The sequence below is a fragment of the Gymnoscopelus microlampas genome, assembly GCF_963454915.1.
Source record: "Gymnoscopelus microlampas genome assembly, chromosome: 9".
NCBI lineage: Eukaryota > Metazoa > Chordata > Actinopteri > Myctophiformes > Myctophidae > Gymnoscopelus > Gymnoscopelus microlampas.
Genome location: NC_139946.1, coordinates 28489845 through 28503829, shown reverse-complemented (window position 1 = coordinate 28503829; position 13985 = coordinate 28489845). Strand labels below are relative to the sequence as shown.

Below are 13985 nucleotides of genomic sequence, written 5' to 3'. Positions count from 1 at the left end.
TCAGTTGGTGTGCTTATTATGGTGCTTACACTCAAAAAAGGTGTAATGAAATAGACAGATGGACATTTCTTCTGCAAATCGTCTAAAATATGTACTATGTAGACTATAATTCTAAAATGAACTCTTTCACTATCCTATAATACATTGCAAAACCCAAAACCCCCCAAAAAAACTCTCACTGTGTGGGACTAAACACAAAAACAACATATCAATGTCACTAACAACATAAGCCACAACGCGCATAATGACTTCGCGCAACCTGTAGGCCACTTCACACTGCTCAGCACACATCTGCCCCCTCGAAGCATAATTAATTGCGGCCAACACAAACTCACAACATTACGGTCGGCCATGTTGTTCCTTAGCGTCATCGCCGAACACCGCCCAGCGAGACCCAAACCGCGAGGCGGACCAAATTTCGTGTACACCATTTGTGTTACCTTTTATTTCCTCCGAGGTGGAAACTGGAAAGACTGGTGATGCGAGGTTAGTTCCCTTTAGCTCTCAGCACGCTGTGTGTGTGTGTGTGTGTGTGTGTGTGTGTGTGTGTGTGTGACGTGTGTGTGTGTGTGTGTGGACTACTGCACGCTTTTGTGGGTCTTTGCGAAATCCCGAAGTGGAGTTTATTGGTCATTGGAACGGTGATGCACGTCACCCCTTTGTCAAGTGGGTATTTTCAAACCCTGGAATGGATTTAGGGGAGCATCAGAGTGTTTGTGTTGGAGCGCCTCAGTGCGGCTGCAGAGTTCATGTGCAACCTCTTGCATGCAATGTTTCGCGGGGGTCCAAAAGGGTCCGCGATGTTTGGCGGGGGTCCCGACACTCCCAGGGGACCCGGGGGTCCCCCATATTGAATATCAGTGTTGCCACATTTGCGCCAGAAACAAGCAAACACCTTCATGAAAAAAAAAAAAACAGCCGAAGGGGTCCGCCATGTTCCAGGGGGGTCCCAACACTCCCAGGGGGTCCGCGGACCCTACGTAAAAAAAATATATAAACATTTTTTTCAATTTTTTTTTTTTTTTTTTTTTACTTTTGGAAAGTTCTATCCCACCATTTTGGTACCCCAAAATAAGCGCGCCATCACAGCCCTAGAGCCCCGTGCACGGCTGGGGTCGAGGGGGGCGTACAGTTGGTATGGTTCAGCATGGGTGGACTGAGCATGTTCCCTACACTGGAATCAATGCAATCAAACAATCAACCATCAAACAATATATCAATACAATCAAACAAATATAATTCTCGGCAACTTAAACAATAAAGAATAATTCAAACTTTAACTTTAATGTGTGATAGCATTCCTGTCATAGGTTTGGGAAAAATAACACAGGAACTTACTATATTAGGCTATATGTAGTATCAGTGGAAGGGTTAACTGCCATAGGGACATACAGTAGATAATAATAGAGACAGCAATGTTAATGTACAGTATATGTATTTGATTCTGACATTCAGAAGTTCTTTCTAGCTTTTTTGAAACGAGAACCCCGCAAAGAGCAACTTCTTGTAGGTGCTCGCTTACATTTTTCAACAGCTCCAAAATGCCATCTCGGAATGCACCATTATGTCACAGAGCGCTCAATCCTCATTATGCATTTACATGTTTTATGTATCATCATCTATGTCGTGGAGTGTCAGTATGATGTTGTGATAATTAATGCATATAGCTTTAGCTGCAGATGCATAAGCTGACCAGCAGGCGAGTGTCTTGAGAGTCAGGCACCGAGGCACGAGGCAGCCACGGGATGGGGGGGGGGGCATAGTTGTTTGTTTGCCACTGACGCATGATTTGGGAACGTACCCCCCGCGTCAATGGTGGGGGGTATAGGGCACATTGGGTAACAGCTTAGAGGTCATTGTCCTCTTCATCTGGGAGCGCTGTTTCTGATGCAACTTTGAGTTCCTGCTCGTACCGCGTAGTGTCATTGGGGTCCATGAAGACCTCTGGGGGGGCCAGGGCAGGCATCTCCTCTAACTTCAGCTGTGGGTCACCCACCAACTTCTTTGCCAGCCACAGGAACGGCAACTCAAAGTTGTAGTTGTTCTTGGCCAAGATGTCGTAGTACTGCAGGTTCTTCTTGCGGGCGAAAGTGATGTTCCTAGCTTCTTTGATGTCCACTTTGTTGCCACAGAGGACGATGGGAATGTTCTCACAAACGCGCACCAGATCGCGATGCCAGTTGGGGACGTTCTTGTAGGTGAGATGTGACATCGAACATGATGATGGCACACTGGGCTTGAATGTAGTAGCCATCCCTGAGGCCTCCATACTTCTCCTGACCAGCCGTGTCCCACGCGTTTAACGTGATGGCTCCTCTGTTGGTGTGGAATTTCAATGGATGCACCTCCACTCCGAGCGTGGCCACGTATTTCTTCTCAAACTCTCCGGTCAAGTGCCTCTTGACAAAAGTGGTCTTTCCTGTACCACCATCTCCCACCAACAACAACAAGCTTGAACTGGACTTCGTACTTTTGTACTTTGCTGCCATTGCAGTCTTTATTGCTGCTAATCGGTCTTGCACACGAATGCTCAACACTCAATGTCTTTTATATCAGAGCTTAGCGGTGATTTCAGAGTTAGTTCAGACCTTGACTTGGGATTGGCTGAGAGGCGTTGTCATTGTCTCCAAATATAGAAAAGTAGAATTCAGAGTGTGGAAAAACGTGCATCAGTAAAAACTTGGTGAAAGATACAATGAGAAGCCTGCCTGAAACTCATAAAGAAGCCTTTTCTGATATAGAACAAACCAGGACTCAATTATGTGAGGAGTTTGCTTCTGTAACAGGTTCTGACAGCGCTGTGGCTCAATGCTATCTGACTGAAAATGAATGGGGGATGGAGAGAGCATTGAACTCGTTCTATGAGGCTGACCTATAGACAGTATTCGCCATAGAGGAGTCCCCAGGGAGAAGAGACCCCAGCCACCAAAACAAAAGGAGGAAAACTGACACCATGTGTATTGTAATGTAAACAGCATGGATGTACAGACATTTAGACTAAAAGCATAACACCAAAAAGTCCCGGGGACTCCATTGTGGTCCTATTTATTCGATATATCAACATAGCATATAAGCTTAACAGATTAATACATGTCATCAACAAAAACAAACAACTATTATGTGCAAAGAAGAACATTTTAAAACGCCGGCAGTGAATGACAACTCCTTTCAATGGGAATTACAATCGAACTCCCCTTGTCTTCTGATAAATGTTTTATCAGCCAGTTCAGAAAGAAACCAGTGATTCACATCCTTTAATGGATGGTGCCAGGACATTCCACATTGTGGTGGCAGAGTAGTAGAATGTGAATTTTCCCATGTTTGTTCTAAATTTGGGAGGTATCAGATTGTGGGTGCTCCCTCTGGTATCGTGGCAAATGTATCCAAATAGACAATGGTTCCATTTGTATCCTCTCAGAGTTAAATTAACACATTTACAGGATGAGCACCCCTCAGCTCAACTATATCTATGCTAAGGCGCTGCAGTCCGAACTGATAATACTTACTTAGATCTAAAGTATGCAATGTTTCACTTAATTTTGAGCTTTGGGTCGATCAGAATCAGACCTGAAAAAGAGATTGCCAGAGATTGCCAGCAGAGTTAGAGTCTCCAAAACAACTTATGAGCTCCAAAAAGGCCACACACAAACCCGTTTTTGAGATGTTGGTTGGAAACAAAGATGGGGAAGGATGATCGGATGGACTGAGAGACTGACCAACATCGCTACACTTAGAGCCCCACCACCAGCAGGGTTAAAAATGAAGAGGGAACCCATTGTGTAATTCCCAAAACACATATTGCTAGCCTTAATCACTTACCCACTTGAACCGTAGCGTACCGATTCTGGAGCGAATATTCAGCAAATATTGCTGATCTACAAGCTCACAATGCCTCGTGATGTGGCTCAATTGAGTTTGTAGATGAGCTATATTCACAATTGTTTTTTCATTGTTGAAAATCTTTCACAATTTTCAACTATAATGACATGCCCAAATAGGGACACCAGGTTGAAAGTGTTTAAATGTTTACAATGTTTTGTTAGGCTTTCAGACACAATAAGAATAGTCTGTCTGCGTCTGTCGGGAGGGCCGTTCAGAAGGTGTGAACGTTGGCCTACAAGTGATCAGGAAGCAAGCCGCGCTTTACCCAATCAAATGTAGTGGGCGGGATTTACATCTGTGCATTTGCTTTCTAATGTGTTCCCACTGGAAACAAACCAATCCATCAAATACTTCAAACAAATGTGCTGAAGAGGTTTTACATGTTCAATATTGTGCAATTGAGCAACTCTCATGTAGCCTGACACTCAGCCTGAATTTTCATTTAGTTTCACTCCATTATTCAGTCTGAAAGCCCTCTCAATGCAGCCGATTGCTGAGATGGGGGCGTGGCCAAAGTTTTTTTTTTCAAAGACTCTTTGGCGATTGGTTCATACGGGATTATCCCGATCCCGATTCGTCGAACAGATTTTCAACCGAGGCTGAGACCTCCTATGAGAGCGTCACCAGACCAGAATCGCCTGAACATATTTTTTTAATGTGCGTGGCTAGCGATTCACGGGCTGGAGCCAGGCTAACTCTCATGAGTACAATAGCAAAAATCTATATGTTCCGAGAAATGTTAATGAAAACATAGGCACCCCACCGGAAGAGTAGGGCTGAGGGCGGACCAAATGGGCCAACATCCTGTTATCAACATTCTATTGGGCGGTCCCCCAGATTCAAATTCAAAGGAAAAAAACAGCAGAGGGCGCAGTTTTTCCCTTTTTTTTGACGATGGGTTCCCAGATTGGTCCACACTTGACACTTCAATGTGACATGTCTGTTTGGATCTGTGATAACTAGGGTCTAATGTTCCAACACAATACAAAATTGCGCTTGGTGCAAGAGAGACCCTTCAGCTTTTCTTTTTAATTATATTGCTATGGTGTTGGCTGTGCCGTACTGTACTTGACATGCTTTGTTGAGGGGAGAGCAGCGGATATTAGGGGAAAACTGTGAAACCCTAACACTTTTCACTTGTTGCTCAGTTACTCTAAGATACTAGCTCTGAATCTGGCAGTATTTTAATACTTACATTTGTCTGATATCAAGTTTCTGGATAGTAAGATGGAGTTATTAGGAATTTAACAGCAAGCAAGCAGGTGCTGTGCGATGTGTGCGGAATAACATAACATCTAACATTCTAGCTCAGCTATAAAACTGCATAGAACATTTGCAAATCAACCAAATCGATTTCAGCCAGGCAATCCATGCACAAAACATTTCATACCAGGTGTGTGTTCAGATTTTGTAATAAATATTATTTTACTAAATTGTACCAGGAGGACATTATGCCATGGGCTATTGCCATGCTTCAGGCTAAAACCTGTTCATTCTTGACTACTGCTGTGCAGAGAGTGTGGACTATTGTTTGTACAATGTCTTCGAGCTGTGAGTTAATAGCCATACAATTTATTCTATTTCCACACTTCTCACTGACCAACCCTGCCATTGTGCTCCTCAGTGCTGGAACACAGGGATGTGGGTCGACATAAAACACAGATCTTCACGTGCAGGACAGGAACTGTGGCACGTGGTGGGAAGGTGACGTGAAGCTTATGTATAATAAACTGCCTGGATTGTGCCCACATAGCTTTGCACACTTCCCTGAGATCTGAACTCCTCCCTGTGATCTAAACTCAGTGTGGGCAACAGGCAACCTCAGCAGGTGGTCTGACTCATGGGTTCACAATGTGAACAACATCCGATCTTGGGACTTACAGCCATGAGTGATAAACACGCTGGTGTAATCAGATTAAAGGTTTCATGACGTTCAGTTTTACCACACATTAAAAGTCTTTGTCATGGTCCTTCAAACGTGTATAAAAAGTTTTAACAAAAACATCCACTCCATTGATCCATGGCAGGTGTTTTTCTCTCACATTTCTAAAGCCTTTTCAACTGCAATGAAAAAAGAAATCTTTGCCTGCGGGTGTCGCTGTTGAGGGATTTTGCCTGTCAATCATCACCTCTGCTCCGCCCCCCCCCAAAGGAAAGGATAGGGGAGGGGCGAGGAGGAGAGTGGGCGGGATTAATGGGCTGTGACTTCACTGCCTACGGGCCAAGCTCAGATTACTTTTCAGCCTAATTATTCAGAAAACCCCCGACCACAGAAAATCCACTGAATGTTCAAAGTTCAGATTTTTTGGGTGTAATTGAGGTCATAAAACCCCCCAAAAAACATAAAAAATAAAAAAGTGAAAATGAATGTCATAGAACCTTTAAGGGTGCAGCAGTTAATCGAACTAATCAGTTTAATCGATTATTAAAATTAAAAATTAAAAAATATTTGAATAAAATTAAAAAACAAAATGGATTTGTTCTTTAATAAACTACTACTACTACAATTCAGATTGACAGAATGTAAATGTGGCAACAAAACAATCATTGCCATCATGTCAAAATCAACATAATGTGAATGAACGCTGGTCATGTGCTTAAACATGGCCCCTTCCTTGTTTTACATCATTATTCATGAGCTGAATAATACAATACCTGTGTTACACACTGCGACCTGATATGGAATAATATATTAGAAATGGCTTTTTTGCTTCCAATTTAAACATTACTGTCCTGTAGAAAATCATTCTACTATCCAAACTGTTCTATCCAAACTGTTTAATAACTATATAGCATTTATGTCCCATACAAATACAAGCAATAAATCACACCCTTTCCCAACTCTATAGACTCAGGGGAGTCATTGCTAGGGGCTTTACTGTATTACTGTGTCTGGGTTCAAATAAGCATGGGCCATGCACGGACGCTGCATCGTCGGGATGCTTCACTGCTTCAGGGACGGGAGTCAAAGGACTCTGTACTGTATAAGACATGCCAAAGAAAGTGTTAGACATTCTTTTCCCAGGAAAAGTGAGAGATTTATTTTGGATTACGCACTGCATTGCACACCAATGATGCGTTTTAGTGGTGCGTCAAAAGGTGGAGAAAAAAAGCGCACCCGGCTGTGTGCAAATCCATTAAATGTCTTTGCACACAGTCCACACAGTCCACAAATGTTGTCAACACAGGTAATTAAAAGAATTAAAGGATGAAGTTGAACTACTGCACATTAAAGCTACCTTCAGTGCAATAGCGTCGACTGTAGTTGCAAGTGTGGCTCCAATGTATTGAATATTTTCATGGCACATGATACGAAGCACGATATGACATAGTGAACATAAAACAAACAAACAAACGTAACTCGCCTTCTATAGTATAAAAACATGAGCCGCGTGTGTAAAACTCGATGAATGTGCACTGCCGAGCATGAGCAGACAGGCACAGAGCTCACCGAAGTGCCGTTCACTGCTACGTCAGAACACTGAAAATCCAAGCTCATTCAGGCAAAACACTCAAGCAAAGAGTTTCACGTCACTAGCACAACCAAGCAGGGACGCAGAGAATCCTGGATAATGAAGGCAAAGACATTGGGTGCCATGTAATTTGCATCCAAAGTGGCCGCTGATTGGCAATATTATATAGTGGCTCTTTAACCTATCCATATAGGTAGAGTATGTACAATATAACTTGCACATCTGTGGTTGGAGGTGTGTCTTCCTTACTCTTCCATTGAGAAATGTAGACCCTGGTGTCGGGTAGGACACCGACTTGTTGACAATGTAAATAAAGTTATTTAAAGCAGATGGCGCACTGGATTGGACACTAAATGCACCGCCATCTGTATTGTAGTTCGCATATCATTGTTTATCTCTCCTTTGGGAGAGACATAAAACCATTGAATTGTAGCTTAAACCATTTCACCTGTGTATTATAATTGTAGTGTAGTAGAGCACTCTGGTTAAAACCTGATCACTCAACAACAACAAAAAGCATGTTAAAAACAAACATAAATGTTTACATTTAGATATGCTTCTTTTAGTTATAGAAAAAGGGTAAGTCTCTGTCAACTGAATTCTTTCAGAGTAGCTTACTATAAGAAATGGCTGCTTTTCACTCTGAGGAAAATGTTAGAAACAAAGCTCCAGGCCGCGGTACCAGACAAAACCGTTACGAAATGGCTCGTAGCGCATCATTCACTGAGAAAATAAAAGAAAAAGTTAATCAATTTCCACCATTCTTCCTGACTCACAATTACACACAACAAAAAATGCTATCCATCACTTTCAATGCTAAGGCACAGTGGCTAGAGCACTGAACGAGTTCAGTTAAATGTGGGGAGGCAAAAATTGCCTTTATTGCTGGCCTGGCATTACCTATGCAGATCTTTATCAGGAAGGCCAGTGAGTCTATTGTGCCTATTTTGCCGGCCTACAATGGCTTTCTGTACACCCGTGCTACCAGGAGATTGGCTGAAATTATATTCCCTTCATGCTTGGCTAGGTTGCAGCTTAGAAACAAGCTGCTTATGGAAGCCAGGGGAAGATTGCTGATAATAGGAGCTTCACATCCAGTTGACCTTTTTCCTACTCTTTTTTCCCCCCTTCGCAATAGCTCAATTGCAGTGACAGGAGAAAAGGAAACAATCTGTTCAGCAGAGGACACACAACCTGCACCATCTAAACCCAGGCCTTGGCACTGAATGGCAAGGACTTTGCTTTTTTTTGCAACCAATAGTCCAACTCCCACTGGCCCTAAAAAGGGCTCGCCCAGGTATTACTCCTTATTTATGTCACAATTCCTGCATCCCGTTGCATCATGTCGCCTATAGCTGGGGTTCAGAACCACCAAGCTGTTGGGGGGAGGAGGGGGGGGGGATCCTCCGTTTTATCCATCACTTACATTTCATCTTTCTGTAATACAACTCTAGGGGCAGACTGAAGCAGCCTACTGTACATCAGGCTATTGGCTACTGTTCACCTCTAGCCAAAGATCACCTTTGTCTTTGACATGTAATGCTTGTAAGAGCTACGAATAGTTAAGCTCCAAAAAGTGTTTGTCTAAAGTTCCTTGTTGTACTGTAGTTGTTCTGACATCTAAATTTAGAGGCTCCAATCAATAGAGACATATGAACCGGAAAAACATTATTTATCTCCGCTAGGCCGAAAAGGCCAATGTTTTTGGCTGTGTGTTTGTGTCTTTGTGTGTGAGTCCGGAGCTTATCTAGAAAATCTAATCGCTGGACCGATCGGCATCAACCTTTTAGGGCAAGCTGCCAGTAGGTTGGCCTATACTGTAACTCTTGAACCGTAAAGTAGGTCATCAATCAACTTTTTTCCTCTGACGTCACTCCACATAACCGACCATTTCAGCCTAACTAGATCTGCTAATTTGTTCTTGAAAACACACTTTTTGCTACTTCTCCCACAGATTTTGTCCAAACCTATGCTACACATGACCTCAGGAGTCATGTGATAAACATGTATCATATCGTTTTGTTATATTCCATACCGATTGGCTTCCAAAGTTTGCAGGAGGGGCCTATTTTACAAAGAAATGATCAATATCATGAACGCATTGTCCTATTAACCCCAAATTTGAATTACATTTTGAGGGGCCCAACGCAGAGCCAAAATCATTCACTTAGTGGGCACCACAAATGAGATGTCACTTTTTGTTGCAGAAAAGTGAAATTAGCCTATTTCTTACAGATAAAACACCATGTATCATTAATGCAACATCCAATCAACCCCAACCCCAACTTGAAATCACATCTTCTAAAGAGCACACCTCCAAAAGTACTTTCACTTCTGCCCGGGGGGGGGGGCATACAAATTGAAAAGTGGAACCGTATGTCATACAAAAGCTTCCTCAGGTCCTGACAGCTGAAACCTCACGACTTTTACTGCCCTGGCTAGGCCACCCAGCCTGACGGAGATATGCACAGCACAGAGCACTCTATTTATTATTCCAACATTCCAACAATAGAAAACCTAATATCCACAAAAGGATTTGAACCATCTGTTGCCTACTGTAGCTTGGGTTTAAAAGGGTGAACAGGGTTTATAAGACAACATGACTTGTTTCTGAGACAGCAGACATGAGGCATATTTGTCATGCAAAAGCCTTGAATATCTATCTTCAAATTGGTACCCATATTATTGAATAATGGACTATGGACACTATGAAAGACTTGGCCCATTTACAAATGGGATTTAGCTCAAGCTTGTCTATGAGACACAATACAAAGAAACAGATCACTAACCCTTCAAAGAAAAGCAGAAATGTCTCACTGTAATTGGCAAAAGTTTTGTGAATTATTTTGTATTCCACATTGCCATGTACTTCTAATCATAATTCCATCACGTTATCGTTTATGCTTTTCCATCAACAACTTCATGCTTTGAGTTTGCATTGTTTATTGCACAGAACACATTAGGTTTGTTAAAGTGGCATGCCCTAATGTTTTTGTTTTGTTTTCTTATTATCTCATTATTCATTTTAAAGTAAATGGACCAAGATGGCATTTATATTTTGAGTTTATGAAATAGATCTGGAAACATCTTTTTACAGACCATAAAACAATATCCAATCACCCTACCCACCATGCCACCCTGCCATGCCACCCTCATGGCAGTCCCATGCCAAATTAACCCCAACACCTCCCTCTGAGACCAGATCTTTAAAAAGGGTTGAGAATGTCCATGGATATATCTGGAGATAGCATATCTCTGCTGACGGGCAGATGTCCAAAATATGAACTTTTCAGGAAATGAAAAACAAAAAACATGTTTTAAAAACAACACAATACATACAGTTGGTATGGTGACTTTATACATTGTCAGATACTTGAATGCATCCTTATATTATCATCACTTTACCCAAATACAGCAGTGGAGTAAGGAGGTTTTTCACCATTAATGTGGAGACTTCGTCATTCTAAATAATGGAATAATGGAAAAAACTGCTAGTTTTGTGGTTTGGCCGACAGTTTGAGGATCCAATGGAGTTAGGAGGTTTAGTCAGAAAGGCTTTCCAATACTTTTCATTGGTTCAACATTTGTAAAACCCACACACAGACGTCAAGGGTGTTCAATAGCACTGATTTATAAAAAACAATAAAAAAGTCAAAAAATGTTGACACCGGTAGCTGGTTTCTGCCCGACAGCGACGATATCTGAGCAAAGGCAAGTCAAGTGTCATTCACCTATATGTATTGATCTATCAGGAAAGACATAGAGATGAGACATAGGCAGAGTCAAAGGATCACTGCCCCCCCTCCCCCCCATCCAGTAAATCCAACCCTGTATATTTAGATAATGACCAGGGTAGACCATTATGTCTGTGAACCCAAGTACTAACAAGTTTGTTGTAAAATATAATGTTATGGTCAGTGTTGACATTCAGTCAGTACATTTGCCCACACATTACTGTCCACAACAGAGCTTGAGGTGAGTCAATTCACATATTTGTGTTTGTATACACAAAGATGCACTTTCTGAGCAATCTTCTGTACTCCACAATAAAAGGTCACTTTGAGGGCAGTCCTGACGTCACTACCAGTAGAGGGCGCTTTTCGCAGGTTCGTGGCTTTACTTTTTGTGTTGATATCCTCATTGGGAAATCTTAGATCGTTCATATAAGAACTGTGTTCCAAAAATAAACACGCCACCCCGGCGATTTTACTCATATGGATATAAAGCATCGACTGAAGGTGTAAATGTACACATTTACCAAAAGAGTAACACAATATAAACACTAGAAACGAGTCAAACAACCCAAAGACTACATTTCCCATGAACGCGGCTTCTGTAGGTACAGTGATATCAGACCCGGAAGTAGTAGTTCTTAAGACTTTTAAGGCAGAATTCATTCCATTTTCGCCAGAAACAGGCTGTATCAAATATGAATGAATATCATAAACGATGCAGAGCCACCCCCCTGACAAAAACGCCGGGGGGATGTGTTTATGTTTGGAACACAGTTCTTATATGACGTGATAAGATTCCCAAAATCCCAATCAACACAAAAAATAAAGCCATTGAACCCGTGAAACAGCGCCCTCTAGTGGCAGTGACATCAGACTTCAGTGCTCTATAGTGGTTAAGAGGTGCACGCACATCCAAACATTTCGACGGGTGCTGGATCAAACTAAATAAACTAAAAAAGGAGAAGGTCCACACACTGTCTTGATGCTCCCAACATAATTTAATAAATAGAGCGGTCAATAAATAACTGTTATTTATTGACCGCTCTATTTATCAAATTATGTTGGGAGCATCAAGACAGTGTGCGGATCATTTTGTTCATCATTAGTATTTCCTCACAGTGTACAGTACTACAATTTGATAAGGAATACTTTATGTTGAACAAACTTTAATGGCAAAACTCCTGTCAGTGTTTGAAGTAACATCTTAGTTTTTAAGTAAAAGAAAACAACGACTTTAGTACAGAATTTTACTGTCCACTGTGGCTGTAGCATGAAGGGGGGGGGGACTTGCCACTCTATTCTGTGCCAAGCTACCCGTACCCGTTAACTATTACCCGGGATTTTCTACCTATTACCCGTGAAATACGGATAATGGAGCTGGCGCTGACCCTAAACGCTATTCTGCACCTGCTATACCCGTTCTCCATTATGCCAACCCAGTTATTTGCGGGTGGAGACGTGACTGTGGGTGTGTTGTTGCTATAGCCCCAAAATTGCTATTCTGCCAACACACCTTTGGTTAAGCGCACAGCGGATTCTAAAACCACCCGCAAGAGCGCACAGGCTGCAATGGATTTGTGGAGACGGCCAGGGCGCGCTTCTCTCTATCTCCTTGTGTCAATTGTATTTATATAAGATGATAGTCTATTTAAAGAAGACAATTTGTGTATCGCGCAATGCAATGCTCCAATTTACACACGTCAGTTTTATTCATCGATTACGCAGGAAATAATGAACTGATTACAAAAATATAAAATTCTCTCTAATCAGTAACATGTAGGTGATACTTATGTCTATCAAATGTGGTTTTATTGAAAGGCAATAAATGTGGTTTTATTGAAAGGCAATCAGAGTTCAGAGCTTAGAAACGCAACTTCGGGTGTATGTTTCCATGATAAATCCCCACAGTGCGGCTGCAGAGTTGTTGCCAGAATTTGCGAGAAATAAGCAACCAGGTCTATGAAAACAAGCCCAAAATAATGGGCTTGTTTTAATAGGCCACATGAGCACTTCAAACCTGTATATGTCGTCCATTAAACAATGTGTATATTTATATATGTTGGCTATTTGAAAATAGACGATCTACAAGCTCACAACCGTTCTACCATTATTTACAAGCAACTTCGGAAAAACAAGCCCAACGTGGCTTAAAATAATCAGACCGAGCAGCACGGCAGACAGGGAGATAGGAGAGCATATATTGGATTGGAGATATAGCGGTCTTCTCTTAAAGGTAATGGCATCTGGCACGGTGATTGGTTTTATCATTGTAACGCCCAAACCACACCTATGCATAATGTAACGGGTAGCGCAGGTGTTTAGCGGGTAAGGGAGGTGTCCCAGAATAGCAACTTTTGCGCGGGAACGCCCCTTGCATAGTCCTGAATCCGATATTAATGGCTTTAGCAACTTCAACCTGGAATACGCCCCTTTGAATATATATTGGACTATTAGAGTATTGGAGTATTTTATTGCACCTATAACACTTCATTCGGAGCAGATTATTTGTCATCCAGTTGTACCGAAAAGATTTCAACAAAATCTCTGAAAGAGTTAAACTCAGATTGTGTCTCACATTTTTCCATCCTTTCGGCAAAAAAAAAGAAAAGAAAAACAGAATAAAAGTGATCCAGAAGATAGCTCTGGCCCTCATGTGGGGCCAGTGGTTGCAGGGGATATGTATATCTGCAGATAAAGCCTTCTGTTCCGAAACAGTATTTACCAGGCCTTTTTAGATACACATCAGCCGTGAAGCCATGGGTCCAGCCTTCATTATACTGTGTGAATCTTCCCTCATTTAGTGTGGATACAATCTCCTTTCTTCCACCTCCAAATACCCCTATCCACATATCCCATTTGCTCTGCACAGCTAACAAGCAAGATGTTGCTGTTGATG

General features: G+C 41.9%; 1 pseudogene across 1 annotated transcript; it reads right to left on the bottom strand.

Annotated features, from left to right (window-relative positions):
* Positions 1-1846: 1846 nt before the first annotated feature.
* On the bottom strand, positions 1847-2489 carry LOC311051495 (GTP-binding nuclear protein Ran-like; annotated as a pseudogene). The gene has a single exon. The product of its transcript is annotated as a GTP-binding nuclear protein Ran-like (transcript).
* Between the last annotated feature and the right edge of the window lie 11496 nt (positions 2490-13985).